General features: G+C 45.3%; 2 pseudogenes; one reads left to right on the plus strand and one right to left on the minus strand.

The window, feature by feature from the left end:
• The window catches only part of LOC131586383 (zinc finger protein 850-like), a 434,360-nt pseudogene that overhangs the window by 347,506 nt on the left and 63,210 nt on the right, over positions 1-23,644 (minus strand).
• LOC131586382 (zinc finger protein 208-like) overlaps positions 1-23,644 on the plus strand; it is a 761,426-nt pseudogene that overhangs the window by 258,704 nt on the left and 479,078 nt on the right.

A 23,644-nucleotide genomic window follows, 5' to 3' on the forward strand; every position in this document is an offset into this window, starting at 1 on the left:
CAGTCCTGCAGCTCTTGCTGCCACCACTGTCCTGACACCGCTGTCCCAATGTCAGCACCGCTGCTGCCGCCGCCGCTGCTGCCACAACAGTCGTGGTCAAGGACTGACTGCTCGGTCCTTGTGCTGCTGTGCAACCACGGGGCTCTGGGACCTCTGTGACCTCAGAGCCTGCTGTCACCTCAGCCTGCTGTCACCCCACAGGCTGCTGTGACATCATGGCCAGGGTGGAATTGTGTGGGGAGGGGGATCTGCCTTCTTCACTAGGGAGCTCATCCTGCCCTGCAGCTCTGTCCAAGGGCTATGACAGGGTCCCAGCCCAGCTGATCTCACAGGCTGGGGGATGAAGGAATGGAGAGCAGCCCTGCTGAGAAGGACTTGTGGCTGCTGCAAGGAGAGAGGCTGAACATGAGCCAGCCATGTGCCTCCAAAGGAGCGTGCCCAGCAGCTTGAAGGAGGTGATTCCACCACCCCTCTGCTCTGGTGCGAGCCCACCTGGAGTACTGCATCCACCTCTGGGTGCCCAGCACAGGAAGGACATGGTCCTGTTGGAGCTGGTCCAGAGGAGGGACAAAACGCTCTGAGGGCTGGAGCCCCTCTGCTTTGGAGACAGGCTGGGACAGCTGGGGGTGTTCAGCCTGGAAGAGAGAAGGCTCCACAGAGACCTGATTGCTACCTTTCAGTACTTTAAGGGGGCTTGTAAAAAAGACAGGACAGAATTTTTAGTAGGGCCTGTTGTGACAAGACTGAGGGGGAATGTTATCAATCTAAAAGACAATAGCCTCAGACTAGATATAAGAAACTCACATTTTTTACACTGGGGGTTTTGAAACCCTGGCACAGGTTGCCCAGAGAGGTGGGCATCCATCCCTGCTGACATTCAAGCTCCTGCTCTGAGCAACCTGATCTAAAGTTGTCCATGCTCACTGCACTAGATGGCCTTTAAATGTCCCTTCCAAGCCAAGCCATTCTGTGCTCCTGTGCACCAGCAGAGCAGTGCTGGAATAATGCTGGGGTGATGATGCTGGCACCTGTGTTTTGGTAGTTGTGCCATTTAGCTGTTGGCCAAGAGAGGATTGATGGACTGCACAGTGAAGTCTGCAGAGAACAGTGTGCTCAAGGAGAAACAGGAGAGGAACAGGGCTTCCAGCTCAGATAAATGCCAGCATTTTGCTGCCCATTCCTTGTTAAGAAATAAAGGAATGTCCTGAAGATCCCTTCAATGTGGGTGCACTACTGGCTGTATCAGTACTTGTGTTCTGCAAAACAGGTGAGTTGTTACAGCTTCTTGCCCCATTTATCACTGGATAAAACCCAAATACTGCATTGCTCCATGTCTACTTTCTTCCAAGTAAAGGCAGATTTTGTTCATTCTTGAGTGGGACATATTCATCTGTTGACAAGCAAATTCTTCTTGCCATTCACACAATGTTGATTTGCTCTAATTGGATTGTAATTAAGACCTACCTCTCACTTTAATTAAGGTTGATGGATTGTGAGGCAAAGTGTTGCATAATTTTCCCTGGAGAGAGTTTTTCTCTAATTCAATGACATATGAAGACAGGTGTAGCCTACTATACTTGTGGCATTAGTCTCCCACTCTGTCCTTTCCTCTCACCCAAGGGGAAGATCGAGGTCTGCAGGTCTCATCTGTGCACAGAAAGAGTTAATATCTCACCCAGACCTGCAGATGCTCATGATGGTTTCTGCCGGGCAGTGGCCGAAGCATTCACGGTGATGGATTTCAGGCTGTGCTGGGGCTGTGCCAAGATCTCAGGGGGCCCGGCCAGAACAGTCGTGGCTGTTCTGCCCCCATGGCTGGTCCCAGGCCCCTGCTCCCTTCAATTCCAGCTGCGGGCCGATGGCTTCCCCTCCCTGTGCCCGGCAGCCGCTGGGGCCGCGCGGGCCGTGGTGAAGGGGCCTGGCCCAGCCCAGAGCCGCTCCCGGGGCCTGGCGGAGCCCGGCTCGGTGCAGGCCAGGCTGGAGCAGGGCCGGCCTGACCAGCACCCAGTTAACTCTTCACAGCTGGGAACAACAGAGAGCTTTCCTGGGCTTGCCTGTCTTTAAAATGGGGATTTCACACAAAAGGATACAGCTTCTAAATGGTTTCATAGGTTGTCAATTCTCAGAGCCAGCCAGCTGTTGGTTTTGCTAAGCACAGAGGAAGCTCTTAGCAGCCCCCTCCTAGAAAAATCATTTGCATGGGTGGCTTCTTCCCTCCTCACCAAATATCAACTAATACAAAACCACCACAGACATTCAGGGTGTAACAGGAAGCAATTTTGAAGCAATTGTTTTAAAGCAAAATCAGTTATTAAGCACAGATTGATGTCACTCCCCCAGACCACTAGAGAGGGACAGTGACTCCTCCACCTCCCCCCTGGCCAGCCCATTCCAATTCCCAATCAGCCTTTCTGGGAAGAACTCCTTCCTATTGTCCAGCCTAAACCTGCCCTGGTGCAGCTTAAGGCTGTGTCTCCTTGTCCTGCCCTCCAGCAGATCCCCACTCGCAGCCAGCTTGGTGTCATCTGCAATTTGTGAGTGCTGGACTCGACCCCCTCAGCCAGACCCTCAGTGAAGATATTAACCAGGACTGGGCCCAGCACAGATCCCTGGGGACACCACCAGGGACTGGACACCAGCTGGATGCAGCACCATCCCCACCACTCTCTGGGCCCGGCCTCCAGCCAGTTCTGCAGCCAGCAAAGAGTGCTCCTGTCCAAGCCGTGGGCTGCAGCTTTTCCAGGGAATGCTGTGGCTCTCCGTGTCCAAGGCCTTGCTGAAGTCCAGCTCGACACATCCAGAGCCTTTCCCGCACCCACCAGGCGGGGTCAGCTGGTTATAAAAGGAGATCAGGTTGGTCAGGCAGGACCTGCCCCTCCTAAAGCCACGCTGGCTGGGTCTGAGCCCTGGGCCATCCTGGAGGTGCCGTGGGATGGCACTCAAGGGGATCTGTTCCAAAACCTCACCAGGCACCGAGCTCAGGCTGACAGGCCTGCAGTTCCCCAGAGCCTCCTGCCAGCCCTTCTTGGGGATGGGCTCACACTGGCACCTCCAGTGCTCTGGGACCTCCCCAGTGAGCCAGGACTGATGAGGAGAAATGATGGAGAGCAGCTTGGGGAGCTCATCCACCAGCTCCCTCATCCCCCTCGCATGGATCCCATCCCATCCCATCCACCTGTGAGCATCTGAGTGGCTCAGCAGGTCTCTGACTGCTTCCTCCTAGATTACAAGGGGCTCTTCTGCTCCCTGTCCCCATCTACCAGCTCAGGAGAACCCTTGTCCTGAGGAAAACCTGTCTTGATGTTGAAAACTGGGGCAAAGAAGGTGTTGAGTACCTCAGCCTTTTCCTCATCTTTGGTAACCATATCCCCCCCAATAAGGAATGGAGGTTGTCCATAGCCTTCCTTTTGCCATTATTGTATTTATAAACACATATTTATTATCCTTCATAGAAGCAGCCAGGTTAAGCTCTAATTGAACTTTCACCTCTCTGCTTTTCATTCTGTATGATCTAATGACATCCTTAAACATTTCCTGAGTTGCCTGTCCCTCCGTCCAAAGGTGATACACCCTCATCTTTTCCCTGAGTTCCTCCAAAAGCTCCCTGCCCAGCCAGGCCGATCATTTTCCTCACCAGCTCAATTTTTGTCACAGAGGGACAGGCTGCTCCTGCTCCTTCAAGATTTCTTTCTTGAAATGTGTCCATCCTTCCTGGAATCCTTTGTTTTAAAAAGCTGTTTCCCTTAAAAAAATCAGTACCTGATTTGGTACTCCCCAAATCTGCATCCTTAGTCGGCTGAAGTCTGCTCTTCCTAAGTCCAGTGTAGGAGTTTTGTTGATGCCCCTCCTTCTTTCACAGAATATTTCAAAACTTGATGATTTCATGGCCACTGTACCCCAGGCAGCCTCCAACCCCCACATCCCCCAGCAGCCCTTCTCTGTTTGTGAGCAGCAGGAGACACAGCTTTCCTGGGCAGTGGCAAGAGAAGGAAACTTCCCCAAAGTGCAGCTTGGCAGGTTCAGCCTGGAGGGGAGGAGAAAGAAAAGTCCCTGCCAGGGTAGAATTTTGGTGCAGGAGGTGTCCCAGCATGAGACTGGACCATGCCATGGCTGAGTGTGCCAGGAGCCGGCAGTCAGTGGGGCCCAGGGATGCTCCAAGGGACTTGGAGTTTTGCTTCTGACTCCTTGAGCAGCTCCTTCAACCTTCTCTCAGTGCCTGGGAGTCCTGGACTCAGCCCCAAATCCAGCCTGGGGTTCATTAAAATACAGAAAGCCTCGGGGGCTCTTTCTCCTCCTTCCACTGTCTTCAAGTCCAAGGCTTGTGCAGCTGCTTGGAGTCAGTTTGGAGTTCTGTTGAGGAGGAAGATTTGAAAATCTACCCTGTTTTATTTTTTTTAGATCAAGGGCGTATTTTTTTATTTTCTAGTTGTGAGAAGAGGTGACAGAAGCATTCCCCAAGTGATCTTGATGCTGAAAATCTCCTTGGGAGGTCTGGTCACAGAGAAGAATGAGCCCCTTGTGGGCTGCCCCTGTTTGGACAACCTGCTCCTCACCCCGAGCCTCAGCATGTTTGACATCGCCCACCTGGGACTGACATCCCAAAGCATTGAGAACATTTGTCAATTTTTGTTCATCATTAAAATCTAAATAATTTATTAAAAAAAATTACTTTTTATAATAATATTATTCTGTATTCTTCTAATCTTGTTTTTGACTTTATATAAAAGAATTGATACATTTTCAGGAACAAAAAACATTATTGTTCTTTGTCTCTAAGTACCACAATTGCCTTCATTAATTAACTGACAACTATTTCTCACTCTTTATGCTAATTTGTCCTATTTTTAGTCCTTTGATTATCATTTTTAAATTATTCTCAGACAGGGTAAAAGGGACCACTTTGGGATCCATGGAGACTTTTCTGGGCAACATTTGGGGCAGTTTTGGATCTGGGGAGGGAATTTAGAGAGAACTTGGGGGTCTGGAGAACACTTGGGGAGCCGGGTGGGCACTTGGAGGGGCACTAAGGGATTCTGTGAGACAGTTCGGGGTCCGGGGGAGCACTTGGGGGTCCAGGGGGGCGCTTGGAGGTCAGGGAGGGGAATCTGGGGGCCCTTCGGGGTCCGGGCGGGCACTTGGGGGGCTGTAACAGGGAATCTCTGGGCCGCGGGGGATGATGGGAGTTGTAGGCGCCGGTATAATACGGTTTAAAGGGGCCGCAAAGCATCACGGGAGTTGTAGGCGCAGCTCCAATGGATTCCGGTGAGGCGCGGGGCATGACGGGAGATGCAGTCCCGGCTGGAATAGCGCTCTATGGGCGCCGCGGAGCATGATGGGAGCTGTAGTCCCGGAAGTGGCTCGGAAGGCGCGTTTGGCAGTGTGGGGAAGCGCTTGGAGAAAACTTTTGCGTCCGAGCCGTGGCTGCAGGTGCTCGGGGCGAATGTATACGGCTCGGGAGCACTTGGGGGGAACCTGGGGAGCTGTAACCGGGCTCTTTAGGGCGCGGGGCACGGCAGGAGGTTTGGGTGCGGAACTGTGTTGTGGGATGATGGGAGATGAATTCCCAGGAGTGGCTGGAAGGGGAATCTGTGGGGTCGGGAGCATTCAAGGATCCAGGGACGCTTTGGGGGGTCCCGAACGGGCGCTGAGGGGGCAGTCGGGGATCCTGAAGGGTCTGGGGAAGACTTATGGGACATATGGGGGGCAGTCCCGGGGTTCTGGGGAGCCCAGGGCATATTCCCAGTTCCTCACAACCTGGTCTCAGTTGCCCCCTGCAGGCTCCTACTCACTGCCAGTATCATCCCAGTATGATGTCAGTACACAGCCAGTGCAATCTCAGCCACTGCCAGGATGATCCCAGTACAAACCAGTCCCTGCCAGTGCTGCCACTCCTGGGATCCCCCAGCCCTCTCTGTGTTCCCCCCTCCCACATCTCCCCAGAGGAGCCCCAAGGCCTGGCAGTCCCCAGCCAGGGTCCCCAGCCAGCCCCAGGTTGGATCTGCAGCCCCCAATTTTCCCAGTTTCCCTCTCCTTTTCCCCGGGCCGGGTTCCCCCCGTCCCCAGCGGGTGGGAGCAGCGGAGAGCCCCGCGCTGCGCATCCCGACCTGTCCCGGCTCCATCCCCGTTCCTGCCGTGGGCTGTGAGGGGTTTGGGAACGGGGCACCGAGGGTGTCACTGCTCCTGGGGGAGGAGGAGGAGGGATGGAAGAGGAGGGATGAAGAAGGAGAGAGAGAAGGGATGGAAGTAGGAGAAGGAGGTGGAGTTAGGGAGGAGAAGGAGGAGGGATGGAAGGGGAGGAGAGGGAGGAAGATGTTGTAAATACTCCACAAACCCCTTCATTCTTGTCCCCCATGGGGATGTGTCCACCCATCACAGAACACGGGCGGGAAGGGGTCTCAAAATATATCCAACATGGACCTAAGGTATTTTAGACAAAGAAGGCTCAGACTTACGAGACGTGGTCCTGGGTTCATTGTATGTGGATCGCCCAGGGCAAGAAAGAGGCTGAGATTCCTCGGGTGCTATCTCTTAAACTTGGGGGAGGGGGTGGCCAGGGGATACAGGGGGGTTACAGCCAATGGGATAGGGAAAAGAAAAGGGAGGTTAGGTAGGGACTGACCTTATACAACACCAGGATTTTTTTGGTGGGGATATTTAAGAATTAAGGACTGCAAAGCTGAGCGGAAAATGCCCCTTGGGGTACACTGGGGGTCCCAGCATCCCTGAGTGGGGAGATGGAAACAGGGGGAGCTTTTTGGATTCCTGGTACTCCCAGCAACCTGGGGAGGGCAGGGACTGAGCAGACAGGGGACCCAAAGTACAAGTGTGACCCCTGGCAGCTGGGACAGTGGGGAACCCCTGAACACCAAAGGGGAGAGACCAGAGACGGGGAACTCCTGGGAGGCATTTTCAGGGCTGAATCTTGGTGTTTGGGAGGTTTCTATGGAAGGCTTGTGATTTCTAGAGATGGATGTGGGCAGGAGGAACCCCCATACCCAATGTGCTTGTGAATTGTATATTTCCCAAACCAGTATTTCCCATTCCCAGACCTTGTCCAGATGGAGAAGGAGGCTGTGAGGAAGAGGAAGATACCCCAGGACACCCAGGCAGGTGAGGAGGAAGTCAGTGCCCCTTTCCCCCTCTCTCCTGCTCCATCTCCCAGCCCAGCCTGGCCCCCGGCTGCAGGACAACCCCGCTGCCGACGCCGTCCTGCCGAGGACACACTGGGGGGATCTCCTTCCCCTTCCCTCTGGCACGGAGGCAAATCCCATCCTCTCCTTGTCCTTCCTCCCCCAGACAAGGAGCTGAGGATGGAGACCAGGGAGGACAAATCCCCACAGCAGAACCTTGTGGAAGAGGCAGTTTTGAGCAGCTCCATGGTGCAGGAATCCAATGGGGAGGAAAAGCCCCAGACATCCCGCAGGAGGAGGGGCTCCAAACCCATCCCAGGGTGCTCTGAGGAGGAAAGACCCACCCTGTGCCGGGAAGGTGGCCAGAGATCCAGCCGGGGCTCTGAGCTGGTGGTCCATGAGCGGCTTCAGGATGGGGAGAAGCGCTACAAGTGCTTGGAGTGTAGGAAGAGCTTCAGCAAGAGCAACCGCCTGATCTGCCACCAGATGATCCACACTGGGGAATGGCCCTACGAGTGTGGGGAATGCGGGAAGGGCTTCAGCTTCAACTCCCAGCTCATCATCCACCAGCGCATCCACACTGGGGAGAGGCCCTATGAGTGTGGTGAGTGTGGGAAGAGGTTTCGGATCAGCTCCAATCTCCTCGTGCACCAGTGGATTCACACGGATGAGAGGCCCTTCCACTGCCCTGACTGTGGGGAGGGATTCAAGCGAAACTCCCACCTCATCATCCACCGGCGCATCCACACTGGGGAGAGGCCCTACAAGTGTGGGAAATGTGGGAAGGGCTACAGCCAGAACTCCAATCTGATCTACCACCAGAGGACCCACACTGGGGAACGTCCCTGTGAGTGTGGGGAATGTGGGATGACCTTCAGCCTGACGTCCCATCTGACCATCCGCCAGTGCATCCACACTGGGGAGAGGCCCTACGAGTGTCCTGAGTGTGGGAAGAGGTTTCAGAGCAGCTCCCATCTCCTCAGGCACTAGCGGATTCACACGGATGAGAGGCCCTTCCGCTGCCCCGAGTGCAGGAAGGGCTTCAATCGAAAGTCCACCCTCATCAGGCACCAGCGCATCCACACTGGGGAGAGGCCCTACAAGTGTCCCCAGTGTGGGAAGAGCTTCAGCCAGAGCTCTGCCTTGACCCAACACCAACGGAGGCACCAGTAAGGGAAGCTCTGCAAATGCCCCAAAGTACAGGAAGAGCTTTGTGCACTGCTCCAGCTTCATCCCCCCTTGGAAAATTCAAGTTCGGCAGAGACCTGGTGATCCATGTTCCCTGTGATCCATGCTGGGAAGACACCTGTACCTTTTCCTGCCTATGGCAATGACATGATGTGGGATCAAAGAACGTGAGGGTCTGGCCATGGCCCTTTCGTTATATTCAATCCCATCTCAGGTCAATGCCAGAGGCAGGTGTTGGGGGTTAGGTGTCTTTTTTTTTTTTTTAATTCTGGATTGCCTGTGGAATTTTTACTCATTAGTTGCGGGGACAACCTAACTATGGGTACTTGGTGGGTGATTGACAAAAGGCAAAGAGTTTGGCCAGGCCCAGGGGGTTGGAAGGGGGCAGGAAAAAGGAGGGTGGGGACAGTTTGGCGGGCTTTTCTTAAGCTTCGGAGAAGGACACTTTGGGCACTGAGCTGTTGGGGTGGGGAGAAGGGAATTTCGCCATCACCCAGATGGAGCTGCTGCTGCTTCTCCTTCTTCCCTCTTTGTTGGTGGCCTCACACTCCCTGTCCTGCCAGGACATGTGGCAGTGCCAGGCACCGCCGTGGAGCTGCTGATCCACCTCAGCCAACAGCCCAGGATCTCAGGTCATCCCTGCTGTTCCAGCTGAGTGTTCCTCAGAGCCCTGCAGGAGCACCGGGACTGACTGCCCGAGGGGGTTTGTGAAACAAAGCCTCTCCTCCATCCCATCTCAGCCGAGAAAGCTGTCCCGGGGTCCCTGGTTCTGTGTTCTTGTTATTGCTGTAGTTATTGTTTGTTTGTTTGCCTGGTTATAAATACTAATAAAGAACTGTTTTTCCTATCCCCAGATCTCTGCCTAAAAGCCCCTTGATTTCAAAATTATAATAATTCGGGGGGAGGGGGTTTACATTCTTTCATTCCAAGGGAGGCTCCTGCCCTCCCCAGCAGACACCTGTCTTCTAGAACCAAGACACTGGTTTTAGTCAGAAGCATCAGTGACCAGAAGTTGTATTTCTTTTGGTTTGGTCACTTCTTTGTTCCTTCTCAGTGTTCAGGCTGGGCTGTGGGGTGTCCTCATTTGCTGCATTTTCTGAGTTCCTCTTGGATCCCTTGAGCAGTAGGTTGTGCCCTCTGAGGATCCTTTGTGCTCCTTGGTGACCCCGGAGAACCTTCCAGGCAGTTTTTGGGTGAGCTGCTGTTGTGATGTCACAGGAACGTTGCTGTGTCCTTGTGGTGTTCCCGTTGCTGTGGGGCACGGAGGCCTCAGTGTCAGAGCGGCTCTGGGCGCCTGCTCATTGCCTGAGGATCCTCCTGCCCGAGGCATTCTCAGCAGCCAGCCCAGCCCCTGACGGGTGTCCTTCTGACCTGGCAGGGGGACAGACAGTCTGCAGATGTGTGCAGCACAGCCAAAATGATCCAGCAAGTGGTTGCTGCAGTTTGCACTCTGGACTCTGTGGCTTCTTATGGGTATTTTTTAATCCACTGGGCCCCTAAGTCGAGGATTTCCCCAGGTGCACCATATGTGCCTTTGGGATTGCTGTGGGCTTTCTGTTCTTCCTTTGGAATGGAGTTGATTTTGAAAGAAAATTGCGATTAAGATGCCATTTATTTGGGAAAGCTCCTGGCAGCAGCTTCTTAAAGAAGGCGTTGTTTGTAGCCAGCAGGGTGTGCACAGCATTTGGAATGGAGCCTGGGGGGGATCTGCTCCCCAAGAGGAGAGTCTGTGGCAGCAGATCCTGGCATTCCCTCTGTTTGCTCATCCAGCCAAAAAATGGACACAGCCTTGTATTTTGTGCTGTTCTCTTGCTTGCTGTGTGATCCAAAAGGACTGTGGCTCCAGGAGGGAAGTTGTGAAAGTAAAATACATTGACTTGTTGTGTGGGATTTTCCAGCACAGGCAGCTTTTTCTCCTAACAGCATCTGGTTCAGGTGAAGGTCACCTCACACATGGACACTGGGAAGCTCCTTCTTCAGTGAGCAGGAAAGGAACCTTTGGTGTTCAGAGATCCCAGTTTTTCCCTTTCAACACCAGTATGAGCCCAGTAAGCTCCAGTATGATCCTTGTCACATGGCAGCACTCCCAGGATGGTCCCAGTTGCCTCTGGCTAGATCAACCCAGTCATCCCAGTATGATGCCATTGGCTCCCAGCATGCTCCCAGTTGCTCCCAGTCACCCCCAGTATGGGGAATGATGTGCATGGTGTGTTCCCAGTCACCCTCAGATACTCCCAGTATGAGTCCAGTCACTCCCAGTATGATCCAAAATTGGATTGCTGGGAGGCCTCATGGAATCCTGGAGACCATTGTGACACTCAAGGGTCCCATGGAACTGTGGTGACACCAGGTTGGCTGGGAGTGTTGATGTGCTGCAGGGTAGGAGGGCTCTGCACAGGGACCTGGACAGGCTGGATCCAGGGCCCAAACCCAGCAAGGTGAGGTTTAACAAGTCCAAGTTCCAGGTCCTGCACTTTGGCCCCAACAACCCCTGCAGTGCTCCAGGCTGGGGACAGAGTGGCTGGACAGCAGCCAGGCAGAAAGGGACCTGGGGCACTGATGGACAGCAGGCTGGGCATGAGCCAGCAGTGTGCCCAGGTGGCCAAGAAGGCCAATGGTTCCTGGCCTGGATCAGGAACAGTGTGGCCAGCAGGAGCAGGGCAGGGATTCCTCCCCTGTGCTTGGCACTGGTTGGGCAGCACCTCGAGTGCTGTGTCCAGTTCTGGGCCCCCAATTTAGGAAGGACATGGAGGGGCTGGAGCGTGTCCAGAGAAGGGCAACAAGGCTGCTGAGGGGTCTGGAGCACAAGTCCTGTAAGTGATAGTAAAAGGTCCCAAAATCTTAGAAAATTCGGGGACTTAGAAAGAAAGTTAGGTTTGGAAAGGCCTTGGAAAAGTAGGCCCTGGGAAATGTTAGGCCTTGTGCTTACTAAAGATCAGGTCAAACTGCACCTGTGTAATCAGTAGATGATAAATGATACAATTGTTAGATGTGATTGGATATAATTATTGTTTAAAGAACATGAGGAACAATGTGAGGGGGCTGGGGGGGATCACGAGAAATCCATGCTTGGGTAAAAACAATGCGTACATTAGAACAATCTAAGTTTAATAATTAATATGTGAGTTACATAATGATAGAGTATAAAACATGTTCAGTTCCAAACCAAGATGGGTCAGATTTGGGTCTGTGTACCCCTGACACCCAGATCTCTTAATAAAGCACCTGCATATAATCATTTGTGATTATGTGTGTTCCTGAATGCTAACAATTTCATCAGATTTTACTGGAATTTTGTGAAATACTTGTGGAATTTTGTGGAATTTTTGTGGAATTTTGTGGGACATTGAGGAGATTTTGTGGGATGTTTCTGGAATTTTGTGGGATTTTGAGGTGATTTGAAGAATTTTGAGGGATTTTTCTTACATTTTGTGGGGATTTTTTGACATTTTGTAAGATGTTTTTAGAATTTGATAGGGTTTTGAGAAGATTTAGGGGGTTTTTTTTAATTTTTCAGCAATTTCATGGGATTTTGTTGGAATTTAATGAGATTTTGAGAAAATTTAAATAATTTTGTGGGATTTTTCTTGAATTTTGTGGGATTATCTTAAATTTTGAGGGATTTTTATTGAATTTTGTAGGATATTGAGAAAAATTAAAGAATTTTGTGGGATGTTTCTGGAATTTTGTGGATGTTGTAGGAATGTTGTAGAATTTTGTGGAATTTTGTGGGGTGTTTTGAAGAGACGTGAAAAATTTTTCTTGATTTTTCTGGGATTTCATGGAAATTTGTGGAGATTTTGTGGGATTTTTCTGGAATTTTTTAGGATTTTTTTTGAACGTTGTGAAATTTTCTCGGATTTGTAGGATTTTGAGAAGGCTTGAGTAATTTTTGAAAGATTTTTCTTAGATTGTGTGGAAATTTGTTGGGATTTTGTGGGATGTTTCTGGAATTTGGTAGGGTTTTTAGAAGATTTAGGGAATTTTGTTGGATTTTTTCACTATTTTGTGATGCTTTTCAAGAATTTTGTGGGATTTTTCTGTAATTTTGTGAGATATTGGGGACACTTGAAGAATTTTGAGGGTTTTTTCTTAGATTTTGTAGAAATTTGTGGAGATTTTGTGGGATGTTTCTGGAATTTGGTAGAATTTTGAGAAGATTTTGGGAATTTGTTGGGGTGTTTCTGGAATCTCGTGGGATTTTTGTGGCATTATGTGGGATGTTTCTTGAATTTTGTGGGATTTTGTGGAAATTTTCTTGGACATTTCTGGAATTTTGTGGGATTTTTCTGGAACTCTGTGGCATTTTGAGAAAATCTAAATAATTTTGTGGGATTTTTCTAGAATTTTGTAGGATTTTTTTGGAATGTTGTGGAATTTTTCTGGGATTTTGTGGGATTCTGAGCAGACTTGAGTATTTTTGAAAGATTTTTCTTAGATTGTGTGGACATTTGTGGAGATTTTTTGGGATGTTTCTGGAATTTGATATGGTTTTGAGAAGAGATGGGGAATTTTGCGGTATTTTTTAATGAATTTTGTGGATTTTTGTGGAATTTTGTGGGATATTGTGGAGACTTGAAAAATTTAGAGATTTTTCCTAGATTGTGTGCAAATTGGAGGAGATTTTGTAGAATGTTTCTGGAGCTTTGTAGGGTTTTGAAAAGATTTAGGGAATTTTGTAAGATGTTTGTGGAACTTCGTGGTATTTTTCTGGAATTTTTTTGATTTTTTGTGGAATTTTGTGGGATGTTTCCGAAATTTTGTAGGACTTTGAGGAGACATGAAGAATTTTAAGGGATTTTTCCTAGATTGTGTGGAAATTTGTAAAGATTTTGTGGGATGTTTCTGGAATTTTGTGGGATTTTTGTGGAATTTTAAGAGATTTTTCTGGAATTCTGTGCAATTTTTCTGGAATGTTGTGGAATTTTCTGGGATTTGCTGAGATTTTGAGGAGACTTGAAGAATTTTGAGGAGTTTTACTTAGATTGTGTGGAAATTTGTAAAGATTTTGTGTGATGTTTCTGAAATTTGGTAGGGTTTTGAGAAGATTTAGGGAATTTTGAGGGATTTTTTCTTGAATTTTGTGGATTTTTGTGGAATTTTCTGGGATTTTGAGGAGACTTGAAGAATTTTGAGGGATTTTTCCTAGATTGTGTGGAAATTTGTAAAGATTTTATGGGATGTTTTTGGAATTTGGTAGGGTTTTGAGAATATATAGAGGATTTGGTGGGATGATTGTGGAATTTTGTAAGATGTTTCTGGAATTTGGTAGGGTTTTGAGAAGATTTAGGGAGTTTGTTGGGATGTTTGCGGAATTTTGTGGGATTTTTCTGGAATTTTGTGGCATGTTTCTGGAATTTTGAGGGATTTTGACGAGACTTGAAGAATTTTGAAAAATTTTTCTTAAATTGTGTGGAAATTGGAGGAGATTTTTGTGGGATGTTTCTGGAATTTGGTGGGGTTTTGAGAAGATTTAGGGAATTGTGTGGGATGTTTGTGGAACTTTGTGGAAGTTTTGTGAAATTTTGTGGAATGTTTCCGGAATTTTGAAATACTTTGAGGAGACATGAAGAATTTTGAGGGATTTTTCTTAGATTGCGTGGTAATTTGTAAAGATTTTGTGTGATGTTTCTGTAATTTGGTGGGGTTTTGAGAAGATTTAGAGGATTTGGTGGGATGTTTGTGGGATTTTCTGAGATGTTTGTGGAATTTTGTGGGATATGGATGAAACTTGAAGAATTTTGAGGGATTTTTTTTTTTAGTTTGTGTGGAAATTTGTAAAGATTTTGAGGGATGTTTCTGGAATTTGGTTGGCTGTTTCTGGAATTTGGTTGGCTGTTTCTGGAATTTTGTGGGATTTTTGTGGAACTTTGACGGATTTTTCTGGAATTTGTGCAATTTTTTTTGAATGTTGTGGAATTTTCTGGAATTTTCTGGGATATTGAGGAGACTTGAAGAATTTTGAGGAGTTTTACTTAGATTGTGTCATAATTTGTAAAGATTTTGTGGGAAGTTTCTGGAATTTGGTAGGGTTTTGAATAGATTTAGGGAGTTAGTTGGGATGTTTGTGGAATTTTGTGGTATTTTTCTGGAATTTTGTTGAATTTTTGTGGAAATTTGTGGGATGTTTCTGGAATTTTGAAGGAGTTTGAGGAGACTTGAAGAATTTTGAGGTATTTTTCTTAGATTGTGTGGTAATTTGCAAAGATTTTGTGGGATGTTTCTGGAATTTGGTAGGGTTTGGAGAAGATTTAGAGGATTTGGTGGGATGTTTGTGGAATTTTGTGGGATGTTTGTGGAATTTTGTGGGATATTGAAAAGACTTGATGAATTTTGAGGTATTTTTCCTAGATGCTGTAGTAATTGGAAAGGATTTTGTGGGATGTTTCTGGAATTTGGTGGAGTTTTGTGGAATTTTTCTGGAATTTTGTGGGCTGTTTTTTGGAAATATTGAGGGATTTGGAGGAGACTTGAAGAATTTTGAGGTATTTTTCTGAGATTGTGTGCAAATTGGAGGAGATTTTGTGGGATATTTCCGGAATTTTGAAGCACTTTGAGGAGACATGAAGAATTTGGAGGGATTTTTCCTAGATTGTGTTGCAATTTGTAAAGGTTTTGTGGGATGTTTCTGGAATTTGGTAGGGTTTTGAGATTATTTAGGGAATTTTGAGGGATTTTTTTCTTGAATTTTGTGGATTTTTGTGGAATCTTCTGGGATATTGAGGAGACATGGAGAATTTGGTGGGATTTTTCTTAGATTGTGTGGAAATTTGTAAAGATTTTGTGGGATGTTTTTGGAATTTGGTGGGGTTTTGAGAAGATTTCTGCAATTTTGTGGGATGTTTGTGGCATTTTATGGGCTGTTTCTGGAATTTTGTAAGATTTTGACGAGACTTGAAGAATTTTGAAAAATTTTTCTTAAATTTTGTGGAAATTGGAGGGGATTTTTGTGGGATGTTTCTGGAATTTGGTGGGGTTTTGAGAAGATGTAGGGAATTTTGAGGGATTTTTTCTTGAATTTTGTGGATTTTTATGGCATTTTCTGGGATAATGAGGAGACTTGAAGAATTTTGAGGGATTCTTCTTAGATTGTGTGGTAATTCGTAAAGATTGTGTGGGATGTTTCTGGACTTTGGTAGGGTTTTGAGAAGATTTAGAGGATTTGGTGGGATGTGTGTGGAATTTTGTGGGACGTTTGTAGAATTTTGTGGGATATGGATGAAACTTGAAGAATTTCGAGGTATTTTTCCTAGATTTTGTGGCAATTTGTAAAGATTTTGTGGGAAGTTTCTGGAATTTGGTAGGGATTTGAGAAGATTTAGGGGATTTTGAGGGTTTTTTCCTTGAATGTTGTGGATTTTTGTGGAATTTTCTGGGATTTTGAGGAGACTTGAAGAATTTGGAGGTATTTTTCCTAGATTGTGTGGAAATTTGTAAAGATTTTGTAAAATGTTTCTGGAATTTAGTAGGGTTTTTAGAAGATTTAGGCAGTTTGTTGCGATGTTTGTGGAATTTTATGGATTTTTGTGGAATTTTCTGGGATTTTGAGGAGGGTTGAAGAATTTCGAGGGATTTTTCCTAGATTGTGTGGAAATTAAAGGAGATTTTGTGGGAAATTTCTGGAATTTGGTGGGGTTTTGAGAAGATTTAGGGAATTGTATGGGATGTTTGTGGTATTTTTCTGGAATTTCGTGGAATATGGATGAAACTTGAAGGATTTTGAGGTATTGTTCCTAAATTGTGTGGAAATAAATAAAGATTTTGTGGGATGTTGGTGGAATTTGGTGGGGTTTTGAGAAGATTTCTGCAATTTTGTGGGATGCTTCTGGTATTTTGTAGACCATTTCTGGAATTTCGAGGGATTTTTGTGGAATTTGGAGGGATTTTTCTAGAATTTCGTGCTATTTTTTTGGAATGTTGTGGAATTTTCTGGGACTTGGTGAGATTTTGAGAAGACTTGAAGAATTTTGAGTAGTTTTTCCTAGATTGTGTGGAAATTTTTAAAGATTTTGTGGGATGTTTCAGGAATTTGGTAGGGTTTTGAGATGATTTAGAGGATTTTTTGGTTTGTTTGTGGAATTTTGTGGATTTTTCTGGAATTTTGTGGGATGTTTTTTGGAATATTGAGGGATTTTGACAAGACTTGAAGAATTTTGAGGTATTTTTCTGAGATTGTCTGCAAATTGGAGAAGATTTTGTGGGATGTTTTTGAAATTTGGTGAGGTTTTGAGAAGGTTTAGGGAAATGTGTGGGGTGTTTGTGTAATTTTGTGGATGTTTGTGGAATTTTGAGGGATTTTTCTGGAATTTTGTGCAATTTTTGTGGAAATTTGTGGCATGTTTCTGGAATTTTGAAGGACTTTGTGGAGACATGAAAAATTTTGAGGTATTTTTCTTAGATTGTGTGGTAATTTGTAAAAATTTTATGGGATGTTTCTGGAATTTGGTAGGGTTTTGATAAGATTTAGAGGACTTGGTGGGATGTTTGTGGAATTTTGTGGGATGTTTCTGGAATTTGGTAGGATTTTGAGAAGATTTAGGGAGTTTGTTGCTATGTTTCTGGAATTTTGTGGGATTTTTCTGGAATTTTGTGGCATGTTTCTGGAATTTTGAGGGATTTTGATGAGACTTGAAGAATTTTGAAAGATTTTTTTTTAATTGTGTGCAAATTGGAGGAGATTTTGTGGGATGTTTCTGGAATTTGGTAGGGTTTTGAGAAAATTTAGGGAATTGTGTGGGATGTTTGTGGAATTTTGAGGGATTTTTCTGGAATTTTGTGGGATATGGATGATACTTGAAGAATTTTGTGGTATTGTTCCTAAATTGTGTGGAAATATGTAAAGATTTTGTGAGATGTTGGTGGAATTTGGTGGGGTTTTGAGAAGATTTCTGCAATTTTGTGGGATGCTTTTGGAATTTTGTGGACTGTTTCTGGAATTTTGTGGGGTTTTTAAAAGATTGAGGCAAATTTGTGGTATTTTTTTCTGGAATTTTGTGGGATCTTGATTTTTGTGGGATATTGAGGAGATGTTGTGAAATATTTCTGGAATTTTTGAGGGCTTTGGAGGAGACAAGAAGAATTTGGTGAGGGATTTTTCTTAGATTTTGTGGAATTCTGAAGGTTTTGTGTGATTTTGCTGGGATTTTCTGGCATTTTGAGAAAATGGAAAAAAATTTGTGTGATTTTTCTTGATTTTTGTGGGATATTGAGGAGATTTTGTGAGATGTTTCTGGAATTTGGTAGGGTTTTGAGAAGATTTCTGCAATTTTGTGGGATTTGTCTTGAATTTTGTAAGATATTGAGAAGATTTTGTGGGAGTTTTCTGGAATTTTGAGGGATTTTTAGGAAACATGAAGAATTAGGGGGTATTTTCTTCGATTTGGTGGAAATTTGTGGGGATTTTGTGGGATGTTTCTGGAATTTGGTGGGCTTTTGAGAAGATTTAGGGAAATTTTGTGGGATTTTTCTGGAACTTTGTGGGATTTTGTGGAGACTTGATGAATTATGAGGTATTTTTCTTAGATTTTTTTGGAATTTTGTGAACATGTTCTGGGATGTTTCTGGAATTTGGTAGGATTTTGGGAAGATTTTGTGGGATTTTTTTTAATTTTTTGCACTTATGTGGGATTTTTTGAGAATTTTGTGGCATTTTTCTTGATTTTTGTGGGATATTCAGGAGATTTTGTGAGTTGTTTCTGGAATTTGGGAGGGTTTTGGGAAGATTTAGGCCTTTTTTTTTAGTTTCTCTCAATTTCGTGGGATTTTTTTGCAATTTTGTGGGATTTTGCAAAAGTTTAAATATTTTTGTGGGATTTTTTTCTGGAATCTTGAGAAATTTTGAGGAGACTTGGAAAATTTGGTGGGATTTTTCTTAGATTTTGTGGAAATTTGTGGGGATTTTGTGGGATGTTTCTGGAATTTGGTGGGGTTTTCAGAACATTTAGGGAGTTGTGTCAGATTTTTTCTGCAATTTGGTGGGTTTTTTCTTGAATTTTGTAGGATATTGAGGAGATTTTGTGGGAGTTTTGTGGAATTTTGAGGGAATTTGAGGAGACGTGAAGAAATTTGAGGTATTTTGTTTGATTTTGTGGAAATTCGTGGGGATTTTGTGGGATGTTTCTTGAATTTGGTGGGTATTTGTGAAGATTTCTGCAATTTTGTGGGATTTTGTGGAATTTTGTGGGATTTTTCTTGATTTTTCTAGGATATTCAAGAGATTTTCTCAGATGTTTCTGGGATTTGGTAGGGTTTTGGGAAGATTAAGGGGATTTTGTTTTTTGTTTTTTCAATTTTGTGCGATTTTTTTGAGTTTTGTGGGATTTTGCATGTTTAAATAATTTTGTGAGATTTTTGTGGAATTTTGTGGTATTTTGTGTAGACTTGAAGAATTTTGTGGCATTTTTCTTGATTTTTGTGGGATATTCAGGAGATTTTGTGAGTTGTTTCTGGAATTTGGGAGGGTTTTGGGAAGATTTAGGCCTTTTTTTTTAGTTTCTCTCAATTTCGTGGGATTTTTTTGCAATTTTGTGGGATTTTGCAAAAGTTTAAATATTTTTGTGGGATTTTTTTCTGGAATCTTGAGAAATTTTGAGGAGACTTGGAAAATTTGGTGGGATTTTTCTTAGATTTTGTGGAAATTTGTGGGGATTTTGTGGGATGTTTCTGGAATTTGGTGGGGTTTTCAGAACATTTAGGGAGTTGTGTCAGATTTTTTCTGCAATTTGGTGGGTTTTTTCTTGAATTTTGTAGGATATTGAGGAGATTTTGTGGGAGTTTTGTGGAATTTTGAGGGAATTTGAGGAGACGTGAAGAAATTTGAGGTATTTTGTTTGATTTTGTGGAAATTCGTGGGGATTTTGTGGGATGTTTCTTGAATTTGGTGGGTATTTGTGAAGATTTCTGCAATTTTGTGGGATTTTGTGGAATTTTGTGGGATTTTTCTTGATTTTTCTAGGATATTCAAGAGATTTTCTCAGATGTTTCTGGGATTTGGTAGGGTTTTGGGAAGATTAAGGGGATTTTGTTTTTTGTTTTTTCAATTTTGTGCGATTTTTTTGAGTTTTGTGGGATTTTGCATGTTTAAATAATTTTGTGAGATTTTTGTGGAATTTTGTGGTATTTTGTGTAGACTTGAAGAATTTTGTGGCATTTTTCTTGATTTTTGTGGGATATTCAGGAGATTTTGTGAGTTGTTTCTGGAATTTGGGAGGGTTTTGGGAAGATTTAGGCCTTTTTTTTTAGTTTCTCTCAATTTCGTGGGATTTTTTTGCAATTTTGTGGGATTTTGCAAAAGTTTAAATATTTTTGTGGGATTTTTTTCTGGAATCTTGAGAAATTTTGAGGAGACTTGGAAAATTTGGTGGGATTTTTCTTAGATTTTGTGGAAATTTGTGGGGATTTTGTGGGATGTTTCTGGAATTTGGTGGGGTTTTCAGAACATTTAGGGAGTTGTGTCAGATTTTTTCTGCAATTTGGTGGGTTTTTTCTTGAATTTTGTAGGATATTGAGGAGATTTTGTGGGAGTTTTGTGGAATTTTGAGGGAATTTGAGGAGACGTGAAGAAATTTGAGGTATTTTGTTTGATTTTGTGGAAATTCGTGGGGATTTTGTGGGATGTTTCTTGAATTTGGTGGGTATTTGTGAAGATTTCTGCAATTTTGTGGGATTTTGTGGAATTTTGTGGGATTTTTCTTGATTTTTCTAGGATATTCAAGAGATTTTCTCAGATGTTTCTGGGATTTGGTAGGGTTTTGGGAAGATTAAGGGGATTTTGTTTTTTGTTTTTTCAATTTTGTGCGATTTTTTTGAGTTTTGTGGGATTTTGCATAAGTTTAAATAATTTTGTGAGATTTTTGTGGAATTTTGTGGTATTTTGTGTAGACTTGAAGAATTTTGTGGGATTTTTCTTAGATTTTGTGGAAATTTATGGAGATTTTGTGGGATGTTTCTGGAATTAGATAGGGTTTTTTCTTGATTTTTGTAGGATATTGAGATTTTGTGAGATTTTTGTGGAATTTGGTAGGGTTTTGAGGAGATTACTGCAATGTTGTGGTATTTTTCTGGAATTTTGTGGGATCTTTCTTAAATTATGTGGGATTTTTTGGAAACTTGGAGAATTTTGTTGGATTTTTCTTAGATTTTGTGGAAATTTGTGGAGATTTTGTGGGATGTCGTAGAAATCTGATAGGGTTTTCTTGCCGTGGCGGCGGAAAGCCCGGAGCACCGCGACTTCTCCAGAAGCAGCCTTGAGAAAGGCTGGCCCAAAGCGCGTGTGAGCAGCTTCGAGCAGTCGAGTGATTCCAGCTCAGCTCAGTAATAGTATAGTGATTTCAGCTCAGCTCAGTAATAGTATAGTGATTCCAGCTCAGCTCAGTAATAGTATAGTGATTCCAGCTCAGCTCAGTAATAGTATAGTGATTCCAGCTCAGCTCAGTAATAGTATAGTGATTCCAGCTCAGCTCAGTAATAGTATAGTGATTTCAGCTCAGCTCAGTAATAGTATAGTGATTTCAGCTCAGCTCAGTAATAGTATAGTGATTCCAGCTCAGCTCAGTAATAGTATAGTGATTTCAGCTCAGCTCAGTAATAGTATAGTGATTTCAGCTCAGCTCAGCTCAGCTCGGCAGCGGCGGCGGCAGGCAACACAGGAAGCAGGGACGAGATAGCTGGTCCAGCGTTCCACCGAGGCACAAGCCTTTATTCAGGCAAAGCTTCGGCAAAGGGTGCCGGTAACAGCGAATCTCCCGAACAGAGGAAAACCCGGGATATTTATGGGGAAGGAGAGGGGCGGGGGGAAGCCCGAGATACCTGTATCGGGGTGGGACAGCAGGGGGGAACACCAATGAAACACAACAGTTTAACATAACTAACTCAAAGACCCCTGGGAGCGACATCGTGTCGCTCTTACAGAGAAGTATCTCCTCTCCAGGGGAGAGCCAGTACCTCGGGCCCAGCGGGCTCCTCCGTACCCACACTTCCCCATATTAACATAGAGTGTTGCATTTTAAACTCTAAAAAGCTTTACAAGTTCTTTCCTTGCTTCTTGACCTTTGGACTTTCTATCAGCAGAAGGACATTGTTTTACCAATCAGGGATTCTCCTTTAGCTGGCTAGGCTATTGTTCTTTGGTCATATAGTAACTAGTACCCAGTATCTTATGACTCAAAGCAAGCTTTCATTTCTATTTCAATTCTAGGCTTCATGCCTTCAGAATCTTTTGTTAAACAATCATATTCGCAAGGTTTCCCTGTTTCATCTTCCCCAACATAAACTGTCACTTTTAATATAAATTAGAAGCTAATTTGAATATTTCTAAGTGTAATTCCTCTGTTAAATCAAAAAGTCATAGGTTAAAAATGAGATTAAATACTGTATAACTGCTGTTCTTTTGCTAAACTGTGAAGTTGAAGGTATCAATTAATGGTTAAGGTATAAGTGAAGTCCTGTTAAGTTTGACCTCTGTTAAGTTCTTAGGCCATATTCCTTTTATCCTTGACCTCACTGTCCTTTTGTCACAGACACACACACATACGGACAGTTCTGGGTTCATTTCTGGTTGGATTTGGATTGCCTGGATTTTGTTTGTTTTTGTTGTTGCTTTGTTTCCTTGCTGTGCCTGAAGTGTCCAGTCAGGAGCAGAGTGATTCTTGCCAAGGAACTTTGTGCTGCTGGTGCTTAATATTAAATCTGGTTTTTGCTGCTCCCTTGCTGGGGATTTTTTAAGCGCTCTCAAGCCCTCGTTGGTGACAGGGTGAAGGAGCCCTGGCCCAGGCTCTGGCCCTGGGGGATATGGGGATGCTGCCGGGGGTTCCCTGTCCCCCTGTCCCATGCCCCACCGACCTTGGGACGTCCCACAGCCATTCTGTGATGTCCCAGCCTGGACTGTGATGTCCCAGCCCCTCTGAGATAACAGAAGCCACTCTCTGATGTCACAGCCTTCTCTCTGACATCACACACTCTTCTCTCTGATGTCACACCCTGCTCTGTGATGTCACAATCTGCTGTCTGATGTCACAGAGCCGCCCTCAGGGATTGTGGTGTCTGCTCTGTGACCTCACAGCCCACTCAGTAATGTCACAGCCCACCCTGTGGTGGCTCTGTGATGTCATACAGAAACTCTGTGATGTCACAACCCACTCTGTGATGTCATGCATTCAACCTCTGATGTCATAGTCCTCTCTGTGATGTCACAGCCCACTAAGTGATATCACCCAGCCCACACTGTGATGCCACACCCTGCTTTCTGATGTCACACATTCCCCTCTATGATGCCATAGCTGCTCAGTGACCTCACACAACAAACTCTGTGATGTCACAGCCCCATCTGTGACCTCACACAACCCACTCGGAGCTGACAGACAGCCCCTTTCTGACATCACAGCTGCTCTGGGGCTCCAGGATACAGCCACAGAGGTGCTGCTGGGAAACAGCCCCCTCTGGGACATCCCACAGCCCCTGCCAGTGCTGAGCCCCTGGGAGCTCTGTCTGGGCCTGCTGGTGTCCCTGAGCTGCCCTGGCAGGGCCCCAGCCCTGCTGGGCTGTGCTCAGGAGCTGCTCCTGGCCAGAGCTGTCTTTCTGCAGCGCTGCCCTTGCCAGGAGCTGCCTCTGGGCCAGGAGCCCGGCCCAGCTCAGCAGCACAGACACAGCACCAGCACTTTCATCACCCTCTCGGGCCTTTGGGGCTCTTGGCATCACACTCAGTCCCTCAGAGTGTGCTCCAAAAACTTCTTGTAATAAATTATTGTTGTATTAAAAATTCGGAGTGTATATAAGAAAGATATGTTTTGTAGGAACAAAACAAAATATAAAGTATGGAAAAGCCTCTCCTCAAAGTAGGATGAGGCTTTTCTTCAAGGAGTTGCTGATTGCCAGCAACGCCCAAGATAACTAACCAAAACCGGCCCATCAACCCAAACAAACACACAGGACACGGACCATCAGGAAAACAATGAAACTAGCTCGGGAAATTATCTACCTCCGGACCCAAGCAACGCCCTGCGGATTCCAGTGGGTAGAGAAACCGATCAGTGGGAAAAAGACAAGTTCCAAAAGAAAGACTTCGCCAGACTTAAACATTTCTGTGTTGAAAAAGCAATCAGGGGAGACAAAGGAGGAAACCCGGCCGAGATACCCATCGGCACCAGCCCGGATTCCACCACCCTGTCATGAAAAACCTAACATTGCAACACACAGAGTCTCCTTTGCATATGAGGAGATTCTGGCCGGACACGAAATAATGTCATCATTCTATGTCAGGAAATCCATTCACTGGACAATCAAGGACACTTGGTGAATGGAACCTGCCTGGAATTTTGGCCTGAGGACTT

This window comes from Poecile atricapillus, chromosome 19 (assembly GCF_030490865.1).
Source record: "Poecile atricapillus isolate bPoeAtr1 chromosome 19, bPoeAtr1.hap1, whole genome shotgun sequence".
Taxonomy (NCBI): Eukaryota; Metazoa; Chordata; class Aves; order Passeriformes; family Paridae; genus Poecile; species Poecile atricapillus.